Source organism: Limulus polyphemus, unplaced genomic scaffold (assembly GCF_000517525.1).
Source record: "Limulus polyphemus unplaced genomic scaffold, Limulus_polyphemus-2.1.2 Scaffold296, whole genome shotgun sequence".
In the NCBI taxonomy this organism is placed as follows: Eukaryota; Metazoa; Arthropoda; class Merostomata; order Xiphosura; family Limulidae; genus Limulus; species Limulus polyphemus.
In genome coordinates, this window is record NW_013665906.1 from 268595 (window position 1) to 286638 (window position 18044).

General features: G+C 32.4%; 1 protein-coding gene across 1 annotated transcript in view; it reads right to left on the reverse strand.

Moving 5' to 3' along the window:
- LOC111085257 overlaps window positions 1-18044 on the reverse strand; it is a 172740-nt gene that overhangs the window by 74314 nt on the left and 80382 nt on the right. The window lies entirely within an intron of this gene.

The window sequence follows — 18044 nt, forward strand, 5'->3', positions numbered from 1 at the left end:
TTTATCCTTTCGTTTCAGAACAATATGAAATATCAAACAATTTAACGTTTTAGTTTTATAGCAGAAAGGACAGAATCCCATCTAAAAATATACCAATTTCCAAAACATACAAGCTTCAAGATTGCTATTATGTTATCATACATTCAAGTATAGCTACTATAAAATAGTTAAGACGAATTCTGTGAAAGTTTCATCGATGAACCATTTTTGAAGAAAGAAAATCTCATCAATTCACTGTAGAAATTTGGTCTTTTACTTAATTCATGAAGATATTAAGCGAAGTGGGAGCCAACGAGGTATCCATACTAATAACTTCAACTTCATTAAAAAAAAAACAGTTGGGGTAGACGCTACGAGCAAGAAATCAGTGAACAGTATAAGCTTGAAGAACACTTATAGGATTGGGTTCCTCTTAGAGTAAGAAAAGCCAATAAAAGTAAGCGGGAAATTGCACGAACAATGAAATCACGTAAAAACTTAAACTGGTGCAGCTTAACGTCAGCGGTCTTTGTATATAGATCTGAAAGCTAATTAAAATAATTAGTAGTTAAAAACAGTAGGGAAAAGCTTTATTGTTTGGTTTTAATATTCATATGTAAAGGGAGATCGAGAATAATTATTTCAAAATCGTGGAAATGGTAATTATGATTAATATATGGTTTAATTTGTTTTTTTTCCTTTCAGCTTGATTTCTAAAGAAAAATTGTTCTTAAAGTATTTAGACAGCTTTGAAATCCGAACTTATACAAGCATTATCACTACATTTATGCTTTATTATGTTCTGATGCTATTCAACATTTGAAGAGCTACTCGTTCTGCCTATGGTTTAATTATTTTTCCAGGCTTACATAGCGATCGCACGACCAATACATCGCAATAACGCATCTGATAGTAAACCTTATGCAAGACATGGAAAAAAAAGTGTTTGCATAAAATAAATATTTTATAGTAATAAATTGAGGGTCATTTTTGGGGATTTCTTTGTTTTAATACTTTCAACAAAGAGTTGTCTTTTTAAGTAGACTATAAACTTTATATTTACGTCCAAAACACTAAATGTAAAGGGTTGCGTTAAGAAAAATGAAAATATAGACATCCCATTTCTATTAATTTTTACCATTATTTATGTAGTTTTGTACACATATATTTTAACGAACTACTGATTTCATAAATTAATTTAAGACTCCGCATGATTTTGCTGCTTGTCTTCTGCCTTGTTTTGATGAACAGATCTTTCTTGTGACGGTTTTTTGCCACATGTTTCTGAGTAAACTTTGACCGATGTAATAGTTGGTTGTGTACATGCTCCTGAATTGGTGAAATCTTCAAAAATGCCAGAGTAAATCCCTTCATATAACTCAAATTCTCTAGAACATATAAATTCATTTGTTTTTGGAATTTAGTTTATTTATTGAGCAACAAAAGAGCTACCTATATTTTGTACTGGTAGACTGGAGGGAAGGCAGCTTGTCAACAGCACTCACCAACAAAAAATTGAAGTATTCTTGTCTGACTGAAAATTTGGATTTGAATGTCATTATTATAGAATATTCAAGAACAGAGCGCGTACTTACGGTACGGGGGTCGCGAACCATGAACCCTTAAATTCAACTTCTAGGCATGCTAACCAATCACCAGCGCCCGGCTTGTTATTATTTCACAATAATTGCACATATGTCAAGAATGATCGGAACAATACGTATTTTCAGTACGAGAAATATTTCCAGAAGCTTTTATTCTGTGTGTCGTTCCATCGCTAATATCTCGTCTTCAATATATTCAGGATTCCATTCACATCCTTACAGGTACCTTCAGGATTAAAATCGATTTCATTATCATTATCTCTTTCAAATACAGTTATTCTTGTCTTCTATTTTTACTACAAAAATTTGTTGACTATTACCCCATGGCGATGATTAGTATAACGATCCTCAGAATAGCAAAATTATCGTTATTTAAACTCTTGGTATATTTCTAATTATAATACAGATTTTCATGTAAAACTGTAATTAACTTTCTTTCTTTTTTACTTTTTTTATCTTGCTATTCTTAAAATTTCAAACAAATTGGATTTCACTAACTGGTTTACCTGAAGTGTATTAGTAGTTATTGACAAACAAGAATCACGGTACTATGTACGAGTGCTGTAACGTTCTGCAAAAATATTTTAATATTGTTAAAATATTTTAAAATGATTATGAGAATAGCAATAACTATTCACATACATCTATGTAAATAATACCTTCCGTTTGTCTGTCTGCAACTTTTCTCGCAAATTTCGCAATGAAACGCTACAAATCTCGTATCGTTGGAAAGGCCTTTGTCCAAGAAGTCCGGATTGCTTATTGGCTTTTCCATTCAAAATCATCTTGCTTGGTTGTTACTTAGCCGAACGTTTTAACGTAACGAGTGTGCTACGAGTATGGCACGATGTTGTTGTCATCACGTGACGACTGGTTTTGATTTCAACTTTAGTTTTTTTTTTTTTTAATTGCGGTGTTTCATACAAACAACACTTAAACAGCGTGTAAGTTCCTAAAAAAAAATGCATTACACCAAATAAAATATCTATGGGCTTTCTCGAATTATTCAGTTCTGAATCACGCATGCGAAGCTCATTCAAAACCATATGCTTATCACTTTGTGAACACGCGTTCAAACGTTTCTGCATACTCAGCTAAGTTTGCCTTCATTACTACTTTACATTTACTTTACTTTGCAATAATTCAGCTTAGTTTCGTTTCATAGACTGCTATAAACACCTTTTAGCTACATTTTTCTTTAGCACGGATTTTATTCTTTGTTTCAGTGATTTTTTTTGGTTTCATCTTGTAAAACTGGGTCATTCATTAAACGTTCACAGCTGTTTCATACTCTGTACACTATTATAAGTACCATTATTTTACTTTATTCTTTACTTTACGTGTAGTTTTATTAAATAAAGTTACGTCTACGTGAGTTTGTTTGTCTGACCACGTAAAATGTTTTTCAAATAGACCAGGATTTATCGATCTAACACACAATGCCTCCGAGAAAACGTATCTTAAATGACGTACATGAAAATAATTCAATGAGGAAAATTCAATCGAAGGGCACGAAAACTACCCTAAATATTTGGGGCTAGTTCTAAATAAGTATTGTAGTAATATTCGTTAGTGCTGTAATATTGTGCACGAATTTTTTGTGATACTGTAATAATGTACGCGAGTATTGTAGAAATATTGTAATATTGTAGATGATTCTGTACTATTGCACCAAAATATTATAATATTCTACAAAAGACTGCAAATAATATGTATTAAAGAACAATTTTGAGCGAGACATTTTGTATTTCCGAGATGCTCTTCCAAGATTAATATAAATAATGTGAATAATTTGGCTTCTGTATGATTTACTTCGACTTAACTTAATGTTTTTAAAGGAAGACTGAAATTTAATAATACTACATAATAAGACTTATAGTTTAGATTGAGAAATGGACTCAGAAATGTTCATATAAATGTAATTTTAAAGTTTTGCTCTGTCTGATATCCTTTATGTCCTACTTAGACACTAATACAAAGCTTGTTTTTCAACCTAACTTAATTCGACGTCTCAAAGTTATTCTGCAGTGTTATTGCATTCAATATCACAAATCTGTTATCATTTTCCTTCTCGTCGATGTCAGAACTTATTCCAACAAACTTGAGGACCGACTGATATTTTACTTTGCAATCCTTTAGCAAGTAGAAACTGTTCGTATAAACTTCGATTAACTTTCCTATATAGTATGTCAAGACTACGTAACAGTAATTTAGTTTTCACTTGCAGTATCTTGCTAGATAAAGCAGTTTGTTACCCTTAGTAACATAAAGTTGTAATCTATTATGTATTGACACTCTTGAAAACTGTTGTCATTATCTTTTAAGGAACATTGAAAAAAGATAGAGCGAGAAAAAGCGAGAGAAAAAAAAAGAAAATGTGATTGAAGAATAAACGAAAATACAAAATTCTAAAAATCATCTGTGAGGAATAAAAACTTCCCAAAATACTAACAGTCAAAACTCTTATTAAGTCAATTAGGTTTAGTGATGCTAAGAAAATAATTAAATAATAAAGTAATTTAGATATTTATGTGCAGTTTCTTTCAGAAGAGTTATATCATACACAACTCTTACCTTTAAAACAAAAATGATGATTGTTGTGATCTGAGCCCTATTTCCTTACAGTTAGTTGGATTTGCAATTTAAAAATCTCAAGCAATGAGTCCTAAATTTAATACATTTAAAAAAGCACCACAGAAACTGAGATCATTAAGCCGAATTCTTTTCAGGAATTAAAAAGAAAAACACTGCAGTGCTCCCAGATAAAAGAAATAGTAACCAGCTGAAACCAACAACGTAAAGATTGCGGAAATGTTTTATTTTTTACGTTCAAGGTAATTTGGTCGGCAAAGAAAAATGCAGCTAGGATTTATGTTTTACATCTAGTTTTACTGCCCACCTAGGGATATTTATTAACTCTTAGTGAACCGACAATTCTGAGAATATACATTAAGACTTTCGCAGAAAGGCAGCTAAATAAAAGGCCGTTACTTTACTTCTGTATAAGTGAAAATGTGTACAAACCCTGCACACTGGACATATGTGTATTGCACATTTATCTAACCTGTTTTCTAACGTATATTAAATAACTCTGGTATGTAAGGTTGGAAAATAATCAAACTATATTTCGCCAAGACGACGGCTCTTGATACAAGAAAAAAGTTAATACAGGAAGAATAACGTGGATTTGTACTTCGAAAATAAATTCTTTATTTCTTACAAAAGGATATTTTCAGAGTTCTCAGATAAAAGTTTCAGCTACTTTATGTAAACAGTATATAATGCGCTGTAGTGTTGTACTTCTGCATATATTGAGTTTATTTCAAACTAGATGTTTAACATATCAACTTTTAGTATTTACTTACAATATCTTGCTAGATAAAGCAGTTTGTTACCTTTATTAGGATAAAGTTGTAATGCGTTTTGTATTCACACTCTTGAAAACTGTTGACATTATCTATTAAGGAACATTGAAATAAGTAAATAATTAAACATTAGCTTTCTTCCAAATTAAAGATAGTTTATGAATGTTTTTAATTACAAGTTAGCTATAACAAGTAAAAAAGATAAAATATTTTTCAAAAGACATTAGTGCAAACCGAGATAAGTAATCTCATAAAGTATCCTTCTTACTTCTCTGCTCAATACCTTATTCTATATAAATTTGTTTCACTTTGAGGCCAGTTTTCGATACTTATAAAACAGTAACATGTTCAATTCAGCGATTGCTATTCTTTTTAACGTTGAAATCCAATTTCCAAAAATGATGAATCTGACATGTTTAATACATTGTTTTAATATTGATCCTTAACAGTACTTTACACAAACGATGTTCGAAGTCACATCCTGCCCATATTCATTGTGATAGTCGTTATTATACGTGTTCTTGTTCGACACCAAAATTTCCATGTGCAAAGAATGACGATGAAAAGTGTTGACCAAACATCATTATAAATATTTTTTTTTTTACAGGCGTTTTACTTTATGAGGACGGCAGCATCCAAGAATGTGTTTAAGCAGACTAAAGACACAGATGTGCATCGGGATCACTTTTTAGATGCGTTATATCACTGTGATTCTAGTTACTACCTCCACCTTTCTTATTAAAGCAGCTACTGACCCCTATGTGTGTTGAAGCTTGTAAACGTTTGGTTTGTGATAATTTTTTAGTATTTTAGTATTCACTTTATTACAATGGTTTTCTTTTCTTTGCTAGCCAAAGCATTCAGTTATTAAGTGAGAGCATTGCGTCCGATTGTTTAGAGGTATGACTACGGAACCCTTTGTTGTCCTAACCGCTTTGCGGTACGAGTTTTCCCGCTTTCATGATAAACATTGAGGGCTCATTTTGAAATGTTCTGCGTTTTACCTCTTCGTCGTTAAACAATATACATGTACGGAAAGGCTATGACATATTCTTCTAGCCATTAATTCATCCTTTATTATACTTTTGTATATTCAGTCTGACCTAAAAGTAAATTCTTAACGTATTAACCCATGGAGGTATGGTCCGCATCTTCGGCAAATAAATAACAAGTATAAATCTTTCGTATAAAATTCGATTAACCTTCCTATATAGTATGTTAAGATTAATGTACAACTACAGATATAGATTCTTCACAAACGTATCGACATAATTCAGTATCAGGTAATTCATATTCAAGTGATTCATTTATCCTGTGCTAGTATTTTATATTATAGATTCTGCACATAGTAATAGTTTGTATAGTATGATTTCTACACCCGCCACTAGTGTTTTAAATATCATAGAGTTTCCTATATATAATTTGTATACCCACTACTATTTTTTATAACATTTATGTCCTCAGTACTTGTGTTTAACAGTATGATATACTATACACTGATATTTTTATATACTCTATCTTGTCTAATGTTAAGCTCAAAGCCAAGCAAGGGCTCTCTGTATTGAAACCCAGTTTTGAGCCACCAGACTTGCCACTGAGCCACTGGAAAACATGTTGTATACAAGGTTATTATAGAGAAAACACGTATATAAAATAACTACATCTTAAAAACATTAGTTATATACAGAGGAACACAATTTTACCGTAGACACATTGTGAATCATACATTTTTGATTAGTCTGGACGTAGTGCACAGTCTTTTGAAAACTGTCAATATGCATTCCGTCATTTTCAAATATAACATCAAACGTATTCAAATGAAGCTACTGTTAGTAGGAAAATAGTCAGTACTCAAAGGTTGTCCCATACGCTTCTCAACGCGTAGTAACCATTAAATAATTCAATAAAATTGTATAATCTCAATGATTACACACATTTAATACGTAAATTGTTAAAACACTACAGATCTTCAGCAGAACTATTACATGTACTACATGTATAATGTGTAATACCTTTAACCTTTAATACGCAAGTCCAAAATCCGTAAAATGTGGTGATATAGTTTCACATCATCAGATCCGGTAGCACTAATTTTTCACTCTTGATTATGGTATCGTTTATAATTGAGTCTGAAAGTCTGAAAATCATAACAAAAACTGACGCTGATTCTGATACAACTTCCAAACTGGTTGACAAAGGAGAACAATTTTGATGACAGTCGACTGCTACTTTTTATGTCAACTTGGCAAGAAACTTAGATATTTCATTACAAACAGTTTATGGCCGAAAATATCGTTAACAGCAAGAGTACCAAGCTGATGAAACAATTCATTTTTGTCTTTATAGGTAAGAACGAAAGAAAAGTATATTTAATTAGATATTACTCATTGCCGGGTTTATTTGTAATTTTGATCTAACTTTGAACAGAAGTTATTATTAATTATCAGAAGTTTCTGAATGAGAGCAATAACAGAAAAACTACGCAAAACAACCTCTACAAAATATTAGCAAGATAAATAATGAAAGAGTTTTATTAAAAACTGAATAATTAAGAAGAAACTTTCTCTTTTCATTTGATTCTTTTTTTTTTGGAAACATTGTTTGCATTATTTTCCTCCATAACTTTTTTTAATAGATATACCATAATGGTCACATCCACATCGACTGTTTTTATTACACTTGAAACACCTTTTCACTTTCCATCTGCAACTAATAAGAGCTATAAGGTCTTTTTCTGGTGTTTCCATAGTGTACTATATTCATTTTCTACAACTTGAAACGAAACATAGCACAGAAAAAAAGCAATCGACTTTCGGCTAGAAAATGGAAAAGAAGGGTTTAATAATTCTCTAGTGAAAAACTAACCCACAGCCGTCATTCTAGAATATTTTTAGTGAATTATAAAAAAGTTTCGGATGTTACATACTTCATATTTATCATCAATTTTGACATGGCAAAGTTGAGAATTTAGGTTTAAAATGCCAATTTTCGCCGTCAATCATTTTTCTTCTATATATATATATGTTGATAAAATTAAAAAGTTAACAAATTAAAAGGAAAATTATGTTTAGGGGATTTTTTTTTGTACTGTATTTAGTACGATGAGCTTTATACAGAGCAGAGACATTACGTTTATTTAAGAGCAAAGCCATATTGGACTATCTGCTATATCCACCGTAAGGAATGGAACCCCAGATTTTAGCTAGATAAGTTCGTATAGTTACTGCTGTCCCAACGGAGGAATCAACGATCTTACTAGAATTTCATAAAGAGATTCGAGCATTTTATAGAAATGTATTTCTGCCATTTACAGCTTGGTCAGTTAGTTATTAATATTTTGTGCATTTAAAACCTTTCAGTGCTGGATAAGAAGCGTAGAATTTCTCAGGAAAACTTTTCAGTGTTGGATAAGAAGTGTATTTTAATATTCTCTTGTGTAAAGTTAGTGATTTTGTTTTTCAAAAATCGAAACACACTCTCTTTACACACATATAGAGTATACTTGTTACGCTCCATCTCAGAATTCGGGCATTCACTGAAAAAAAAAGGAAAGCATTACGCGATTTGGGCAGGTCAGTATTATCAATGACCGAAATGAAATGTCATTACAGTGTTTGTACGAATTATTTTGCTCAAATTGAGAAATGTAAAATACCAAATAAGCAAAAAAGAAGAAAAAGTGCTATATGCTTCAGTTTTTGTGTAAAGCGTTAAGATTAAATAGCAAATTGTGCTTGGAGCTACTGCAGTTTCCTGGGGCGAATAGCAACTAATTACAGGTAATTTCAAGATGGAGATGCCCAGCTAGACATGTGTGGATCTCGTGGAAATTAAAAACAATTTTGATAGCTTTATATCAGCACCAATTGAAAAGTGGAGGGAAGAGTCTTTTCTAAATAACAAGGCGAGAACATTACAAATCTTACTGGAAATTTCTTGAAGTTTAATGTTTGAGATCCTCCTAGACTGCTTACTACGACCCCTTTGTCACAGTTTCAAATAGTTAACTCCCTGTTTGAATAATAAGTAATTAATAAGCCACATCTATTTCATATAATAATTTACATATTTCATGTTCATTCAATAAAAATACATTGCATGCAATATCTTGTGTTTCACTTGGATCATATTTTTAACACCCTGCAGTTAACTACTATTCGCAGGTTCAGCGGCATTTTGAAACTCAGGTTTACAAATATCTGTTTTACAAAACCCCTCTAGAATGGTCTCAAGTAGTAAAAATGTATGAATTTGTGATTGTTTTAAACGTTTTATTGTACATACAAAATGCTTGTCTTTTAGTTAACTCAAAGATTTAATTTTTTCCGCAGAAATCTAATAGAAGAATACAATTTAACAGACTTTGTTTTGTGAATATGGAAGTTAATTAACAAAGATAATAAACATCAACTTGAAAGCTATACAATATAATATACCGTATAAAACATTCACTAGAATATGGTTTATGTGTAAATTATATTTAAAAACTACATAATCCCTTTGTATATATGTGACAGATAAAATAATCACAAATTGTTATACATTAACCTTTTTTCGGATTTATAGTATGTGGTTAAAATATCATTCTCCAAACATTAAAAAGTGTTTTTCGGGAATGAAGAGTGCGAACTAGATGAGGTAGCATTTACGTTTTTAAACGGAAAATAATAAACGTAACTACTTAAGTGGACTTATCAGACTTACGTCACTGCACAAGAATCTCGATCAAGCATCTTAAACATACTTTGGATTTGCTGGAAGTACGGTATTTCATAAGTATTTCGAAAAACAAAATCTCAAGTAGACTTGTGGGATTATCAGAACTGGATAGCATAAGCAGTCTGAATAAGCTTTTAAGTAGAAATTTGGGGATATAGGAATCATTGTATCTATGAAAACAAGAAAGAATAAGATACGAACTATTAATGAACGATGCTAAAGGGAACAATGAGCTAAGTCAGCCAGTGTTGATATTAACCTATATGTGGTACAAGGCAAGTAAAATGGCATACAACAAAATGGAAGCCCAGGATAACTTTAAAATCACAGTAAACCATGGATGAACAAACAGAGTCACATGATTTAGAACCATATTTAGAAATAGATAAGAAGGGAGAATAACTCGAGCTGCTTTCATTAAAAACCCAGTATTTCCAATGAGGGAGATCAAAACATATAAGATGACTCAAGGATATATCACTGGCTAGAATAGTAAGAAGCCAAAGTCGGATATACTTACTATTAACTACTGTAACTGTATTTGTCTTAAATAACATACCGATATCTCTCAGAATGCCTGGATACGAAAACTGAAACGAGGAATAGCAGACTATATTTTTGCAAGCAAGCATGTCTTCTGTGTTTATAAAAAGAAACATTGGTTATGTACAGGATCGTGCCGTGCATTTTGAAAGCAGAATCCCTTGTTAAGGCATAGACCATAGACCTATAATCCATAATATGGTATGACATATCCATAGTAAGGAATACTGAACTGTTCCCAGGGGTGTAGGAAAGAGAACTCACAGGATTTTAAATGCCCTTGTACATCTGTATCTCTTTCCGTTGCTATATGCGAAGAAGAAAAGGCAGTATAATGTAATGAATGAGTCCTAAACACTTGTATTCTGCCATCATAGGAACAAACATGTATCTGGGGGAGGAGTTCTGGGTCTGGATGCAAATCACATCAACAGCAAAAATACGTGCAAATGAGATTGGTTACTGAATAAAATTGAAACCCATTTGCAGTAATATACTTCACACACATTTGGTTAACACCAGTTTGTGGTTGCCTTTAGTTATACCTCGTTTCTGATGACTGAAAAGAAACCAGAAAGTCACAAACATAGAAGCAGTTTGAAACAGATGGAGGAAGTTGTTGCACAATAGTATTAAGGTTGAAAAGTGTTACAAGAAAAACACAACTATGACGTACATCTAGGTAACGTGTGAAAAATCACAAAAGCATAAATCCAACATAGACTTTAAAAAAGACATATCTGCTAAAGCGTTTCCAATAAAAATGGGTGAATGAACAAATACCCAATAACATTTAATACTCTTAACATATCATTCTTCCATGTAATACAAGCATTTTATTACTAAAAATGTAAAAATCGGTTGCCCATGTGTGACAAATGTTGCTTAATTATAGACGTTTCAAGACTTTTCAGGTAGCCTACGGTAGGATTTTCCCGAGTATTAGGAAGTATATTATCTCAATTCAAAAAAATCCAATAAGACAGCATCAATCATGCTTCTTACCCCTTTAAGAGACAGGAAGTTATGGCAGCGGGGCCTGTAATTAGGAAGAATCTTAGGATCATTTTTAGGATATAAGAAAGGGATGAAAATAACCAAATACTTTAAATCAGAAAAGTCCCGTCTTGATATATTTGTTTAAAAAGTACAATGAAAGAGACAATGAAATAAAAGAGAGTTATGGTGCAGTGTCTTATAAAATGAATTTATCTAGTCCAACTGATACACTGACAGATTGATATAAAGCCGATTGGAGCTCCGGCTCCACAAACGACCTGTTATATTTCTTCTGGATATCATACTAAAAATTGAGAGGAATTATTTTGCAATTCCCAGCAAATCAGCCACTATCTATCCACCAAGTTTCAAGACCAATATGCGATTAGACTTATACTTGCCCTTTACGTGGTGGAAGAAGAGATGCTTGAATTTCCCCAAATATTTCATTATTGTCTTCAACTTTATGAATTACGATTGGGCTCTTTCTAGGAATACAATGAAGTTTATATAAGTGGGATACTTTCAGAAGACAACACAAGCCATGTTCTAAGCCCAATGACCACCAGGAAGTCAGATCTTACAGATAGTAATTAAAGTTGCATGTAAAATTCAATTGGTCACAGCCTTTACAGATTCGTTAATAGATTGCTGTCCAACAATGACACAGCCACATTACAATAGATCAGTAAAGGCTAGTCATTACGATTCTTTAGTCTTCAACAAACACCAGTTGGATTGAAACAGTTCTTACCACTTCTTCTCAAACTTTGGAAAATGATCACCACTTCATGGATTGTTGTCTCTTATCCAATAAAATATTAGAAGCAGACAAGATAAACAGATGGATAGATTAATTGTAGTGAATCCCTAGAAATATGTTAGAACATCAGATAATATGCAAATGTATGCTTTTTGTAAGTTGGACTGAAGAGGACAAATGAAAGTGTTGAAACTTGTTTTCATATGAACTTGTTCTGTAATAGTAGATTTAAATTTGATTTTAGGACATCTGAGTTTAAGATGGAGAAAGAGAAATCATGAGCTGAGAGCAGGCAGTCCATGCACCTACTCCTGATACTTGTAGCAACTTTTTTTACAGTCATTGAAAAGGCAGCTGATTTATAAAACCTATAGAATCTGCCTGATCAATGTTCTTCACAGGTGTTAGGTTCAGGTAGAAAACTGTGATCATACTGTAAACAAATATTTGTAGAGAAGAAGTGGTTTATTAGGCGGTATGCGCATGATTAGGCTATGATGGCTCACAAGCACAATTACACCATCAAAAGTGAGGAATTAATACAGTATTAGTGCATTAGTAAATTTATGGTTTTAGAATATTTCATGTATGGAGATATATAAATGTTTGATAAAAATCTGTCAAGATCTTGATATTATGTAAGTTTGAGAAAACCTCGACAGTTCAAATAAATAAAAGTCGCCAGAATAACCTAGAAAGAACAGCGTGTCTAGTTGGGGAGTTCTGTTATGTTTGTCTTTCTGCAAAATATTTTGTGTCATTTTTTGTCCCTGATGGACTTATAAATATCCAAAGACCTAGCCTCTCAGGTAGAAGACTGGTTACTTCCAACCAAATTAATTGATTTCAAAGAGCAGCTTCATTGCTGTATAACGGTTCTGTTTATAAGGACTGTTTATGATGGCAATATATCCAAATTAGAATATAAATCAAATTTATATGACCAAATGATTGTAGTCATTATTAGCCAACCGAATGACTCTAAAAAGGCCATCACAATATTGTCTATATATGACAGAGCAGTGTATTCTGTCAACTGAAAAAGCAGTCAACTGTCAGGCTCTTCCTCCTACCCTCCCCTTCACGAGTTGTTATGCATCATTAGCGCACAAGTTTGGAAATAGAAGAGGTAAACTTACATGACTCTTCTGCTGTGAAGCATCCTCATCATACTGAGGAATGTGCATGGAAGAAATAGGAATTGCAGTAATATGTAAACAACTTCAACTAATATCTTGAGTGGATGTTTGGATTACAAGGACTATGTTAATGCTTAAGAAGCTTAAGTGAGCAGTTATAGAGGCTTGTGTAAGTATCAGACTCCTAGTAATGAACAAATAGCTTGAACAAGTAAATTAATAACGGAATTATTGAAATTACGGTATTTTTAAGCATCGAGGAAAAATCATCTCAAGCAGACTTATGGCAATATCAGTATGTATATTCAGCTTGAACGAGCATCATAAGCAGAATATAAGGAATGTTAGAACTATAGCAGGCTTTAAGCAGGTCAAATAAATAGCTTAATTATGCATATGAAATTATTAGTTAGTGGGATGGTAAAATCTAAATACGTTTCTAGAAAATAAGTGTGATGAAACGTTTCTGTGCAGTAGTTTGCTATGGCTCAAAATGACAGATTGACTATGGGGAGGGGAGGAGTTAGTCTTGATTTTGCTTTTATTTGGAAAGATGCTAAAGAGTTCCCTATGTGGAACATCTAAATAATGTTTTCATTTATTAGTATTATATTGTTACTATAGTGTTGATTAATAGATAACAGTTGTTGTATCTTTATGAGTGAATTATGGATAATTAACAAATATTTTTTTTTCTATATGACTTCAGACTCCTTAAGTCACAAAAATAACAAATAAGTTAAAACGTATATTTTCTTTCAAAAATCACGTTTAATGAAAAGAAATCCAAAGACCTTATCTGTTTATATTATTAATGGTGGACAAGAATTTCATCTACCCTTCATAATTAGAGTAATCGAGAAAGATGCAACTAAAGTATATATATATATATTGTTACTGTTACAGGTACTTTGATATGGAGTATGTCCAAAAGCCTTAGCTGTATATAATTATGTCAACCAGTGAAGAATGATCCCAATCAATGGATCTAAATACTTGTGTGAATGTCTATAAAGTAAATTTATTATAGAATCTTTGTTGTTGTTTCAGATAGCTCAATAACAACAATTTGGAACCATGTGTCAGCTTGAAGTGCAAACCAACTGTTACAAATACTGTTTATTCTACAAAAGACCCGATAAATCATTACTCATATACGGGCAATAATCAAGAATTCAAAGCAATCAAATGGTTATCAAAAGTAACGGGACAATGACCACGTTACACATCATATTTATTTAAGAATACCAGAATATGCAGTCAATGGTGTTCGTACACAGACCTCCAACTCGAGGATATTCAGTTACTAGCATAACGTAAAACATTTATTTATGCTTATCCTATTTACAATGCTACTGATTTTACTTTCTGTATTTACTCTGTTAAAAATGTTTATACACTTCAACTCATTAAATGCAACTTACAAAGAAGTAAATACTCGTTCCATGGTTTTGGCTTGACTATCTTCTAACCAAGGACACCTAGGGCAGACGGACTAACCATATTTCTGTCCCAACTTTTATATATAAGTCAATCAAATGCAGCGCATGGGTGTGAACTGTATAAAAACAGTTAGTGATCATGAGTCTTAGCACAAAGAATTGTTTGTTTTGGAAGGATTGCATAAGATAGAGTCTGTAGATATCTCTTGCTCGAGGACACCTTGGCATGAAAGGCTCTGCTCCTCTGAAGTTCGTTAGGATAGTTGTTATAATATTTGGTTACCAATCTATCAACCTTAATGTCTTAATGATTCTTTGTATTTGGTGTTACTAGCCAATTGTTGATATTTCATCATTTATTTTGCTCACACAATATGAGACAGTTTTTACCCTTCTAACTGGTAAAGTTAACTGCAAAACATAGAGGCATGATGATCCATAAGGCAACCAGATCCAAACATTTTTTTACATTTACTTCATGAAAAGTTCATTTGATGAGTTGTAAAACAATCAGATGCATAAACATAAGTAAAAAAGAACAATTCTTAGACAAGTACGAAGAAGATAGAAAAGTATTCGTACCAAAAATAGTACAAATAACTGATTCATATTTATGTTTCGATAGGTAACATCAACATACTTGAGGAAAATCTGGATGCAAAAAACACATTTCAAGACAAAAATATGGTTATTTGACAACGAGGTCTAAAATCAGAGGAAAGTGAGAAGTGGATACAAACCAGTAAGGAAAATCTCTAAGGATCTATTCTAGAAGAAGTTCACGAATTAAACTCAGTGTCAAAAGACAGACCTGAATTATCATTAGGAGATAAAGTGGAAGCTACTCAGTAGTTAACTAACTACAAGAGCAAAACTTATGGCACAGTTGGTGATTCATATAGAAAATAATGCAAATGAAAAACAAAAAGTACTTAAGTGACTAGGATTTCACAAAGTAACCATCTACATCTTTCCAGAATGATAAAAGCTGGATTTCTGTCAATCACCCAACCTCCAGCACATGAGCATGGTACATTGAACAAGTTATAATTATTCATTGTATGAATATTTCAAGGTATTTGGTTCGAACATATAAGAGGGGTTATTGCAGATCAAGCTTTGTATTGTAAAATGAAAGAGTTAGTGTGACTTAAGACAAGAGAGTATGGTAATGTGATCAGGTTAGGTGGATTGCATATACTGAAGAACTTTCTACAATGTACTGAAAAGAAAATACAATGTGCTGGACTGGATAATGTATTAATAGAAGCTAGATTCTATAGTGAAAATACAAAGCATACACTAATTTCAGGAAAAGCATAGAACAGAACTGTTAGAGCATACAAACTAATATACTAAGCTTTGTGGTAGTTGAAATGGAGGTCAATGTTGCATTGCCCAAATGAGTCAGGGTGACTGATTGACACTATTTTGACACACATATAGCTAAATGTGTGTTTGATAGATTTAAATCCAAAGTTGACGTTACAATAGAGAAACAAGCTGCTTCTACGTAATGCAAGAGCATGACTCTAAAAACAGCGAAAACAAAATTTATGTACTCTGGAAGAAATACATGGACATGGTTGAGTTCTTATTGGACATCATCCAAGCTAAAATTGGTAGAACGTGGTCACTAAACCGGTTGCCATTTACAACAATGCTAACATTCTTTGCACTTTCTAATTACACAAAATATGCAGGATGGGGGCTTGTACACATGAATGATATGAAACAATTTCCACATAGTGCCAAACAGCAATACATATGTACTTGATGGTTCATCTTCACGAAGGTGTGCAACAAGCCCACCAGAAGAAGGGTAACAAGTTCACCAGAATATGGATAACAAGTCCACCAAAGGATAACTTGGTTTAGTAGTTTTTTAACAATCTTCTGAGCGTCATTCCAAGAAACATCATTTTTGAGTTGAACAATTACTTACTGAAAAAATCACAATTCTTCATTGAGTCTAAACGTTTTAGCAGCCTTATAAAAGTATTTAGCAATTGAGATAACTGAGTTCAAGCCAATTTCCTTCAATTAAGTTTTTCTCTAATGAAATTCCTTACCTTTCAAAAGATTTGTTTATCATATTCTTTTAACACAGGTATTACAGTCTGTTGTAAACTCTATTTATAATAATATAAATATTTTTCTAAAAGTTCTCTAGTCGATTAATATTTGTCAATCAGATGAACTTGACTTAAGTTTACAAGAATAAAAACAGATTTTCGGTTATTTTCGATCATTCTATCTGGGAACTCAGAATTGAATTGATTATTGATCTGCATATTTTCAGTTTAAAAATATCATAAAGTAGCCAATAAACGATGGTTATTTTCAGCTTAGGTCATTGCAATATACCTGATTCATTCATATGTAAATGTTTCTCCAAAAAGGTTTACAGACATTGTACAATGCGACATTCTCCGGTAGCGTTTATCAACAAGGCCTTAGCAACACTTTTAGCATAAGTGTCATGTGTCATATTGCACTAAAAACACCATTAGAAGTACAAAATATTTTTGGCCGCCACACTATAGAATAATGGCGGAGTATAAACAGCACAAACAAGATTCTTAAGCTCATTATTGGAGACTTATGGAAATGTCAGAAAAATAGTTCTATAAAAACAGGTTGAACAAGCATCTTAAAAAGGTTTGTAGAAATGTCAAACACAAGCTAGTGAGTAATTAGTTTGAACAAGTATTTCAAGCAGACGTATCAGAAATACGGTGCTACATGAAGTGCCTCGATAAGTTCCCATGTGCATATATTGGAATGAGCTTCAGAATTAATAAAGCTGCTTTAAGAAGAATTTGTGCGAATTTGTGGGATTATCAAATTACATATTTCTATATAAGCAGAACTTTGAGAAAAGGAAGTATTAGCTTTATGTAGAGCGTGAAATGCAGTTTTGACAGGCAACTAAACGTCCAGATTGAGTAATGCAGAAGTACCTTCAACAAATATCCTTGTTGAGAGTAGAAAAATGGGCTTATACGGTTATAATGGTACAAAAACATACTGAAAAAGTATTCCAAGTAAACTGGTGGAGCATTATAATTATATTTTCTCAGAACCAGCTCGAACAATCAGAATTGTTATAATGTGTAGGCTGTTTGAACAAGCATATTACGTCAAATTATGGGAGAATCAAAATTATGGTATAGCACAATCAGCTTGAGAAAGCACCCTAAACAGAATTATGGTATAGCACAATCAGCTTGAGATAGCACCCTAAACATAATTATGGTATAGCACAATCAGCTTGAAAAAGCACCCTAAACATAATTATGGTATAACACAATCAGCTTGAAAAAGCACCCTAGACAGAATTATGGTATAGCACAATCAGCTTGAGATAGCACCCTAAACAGAATTATGGTATAGCACAATCAGCTTGAGAAAGCACCCTAAACAGAATTATGGTATAGCACAATCAGCTTGAGATAGCACCCTAAACAGAATTATGGTATAGCACAATC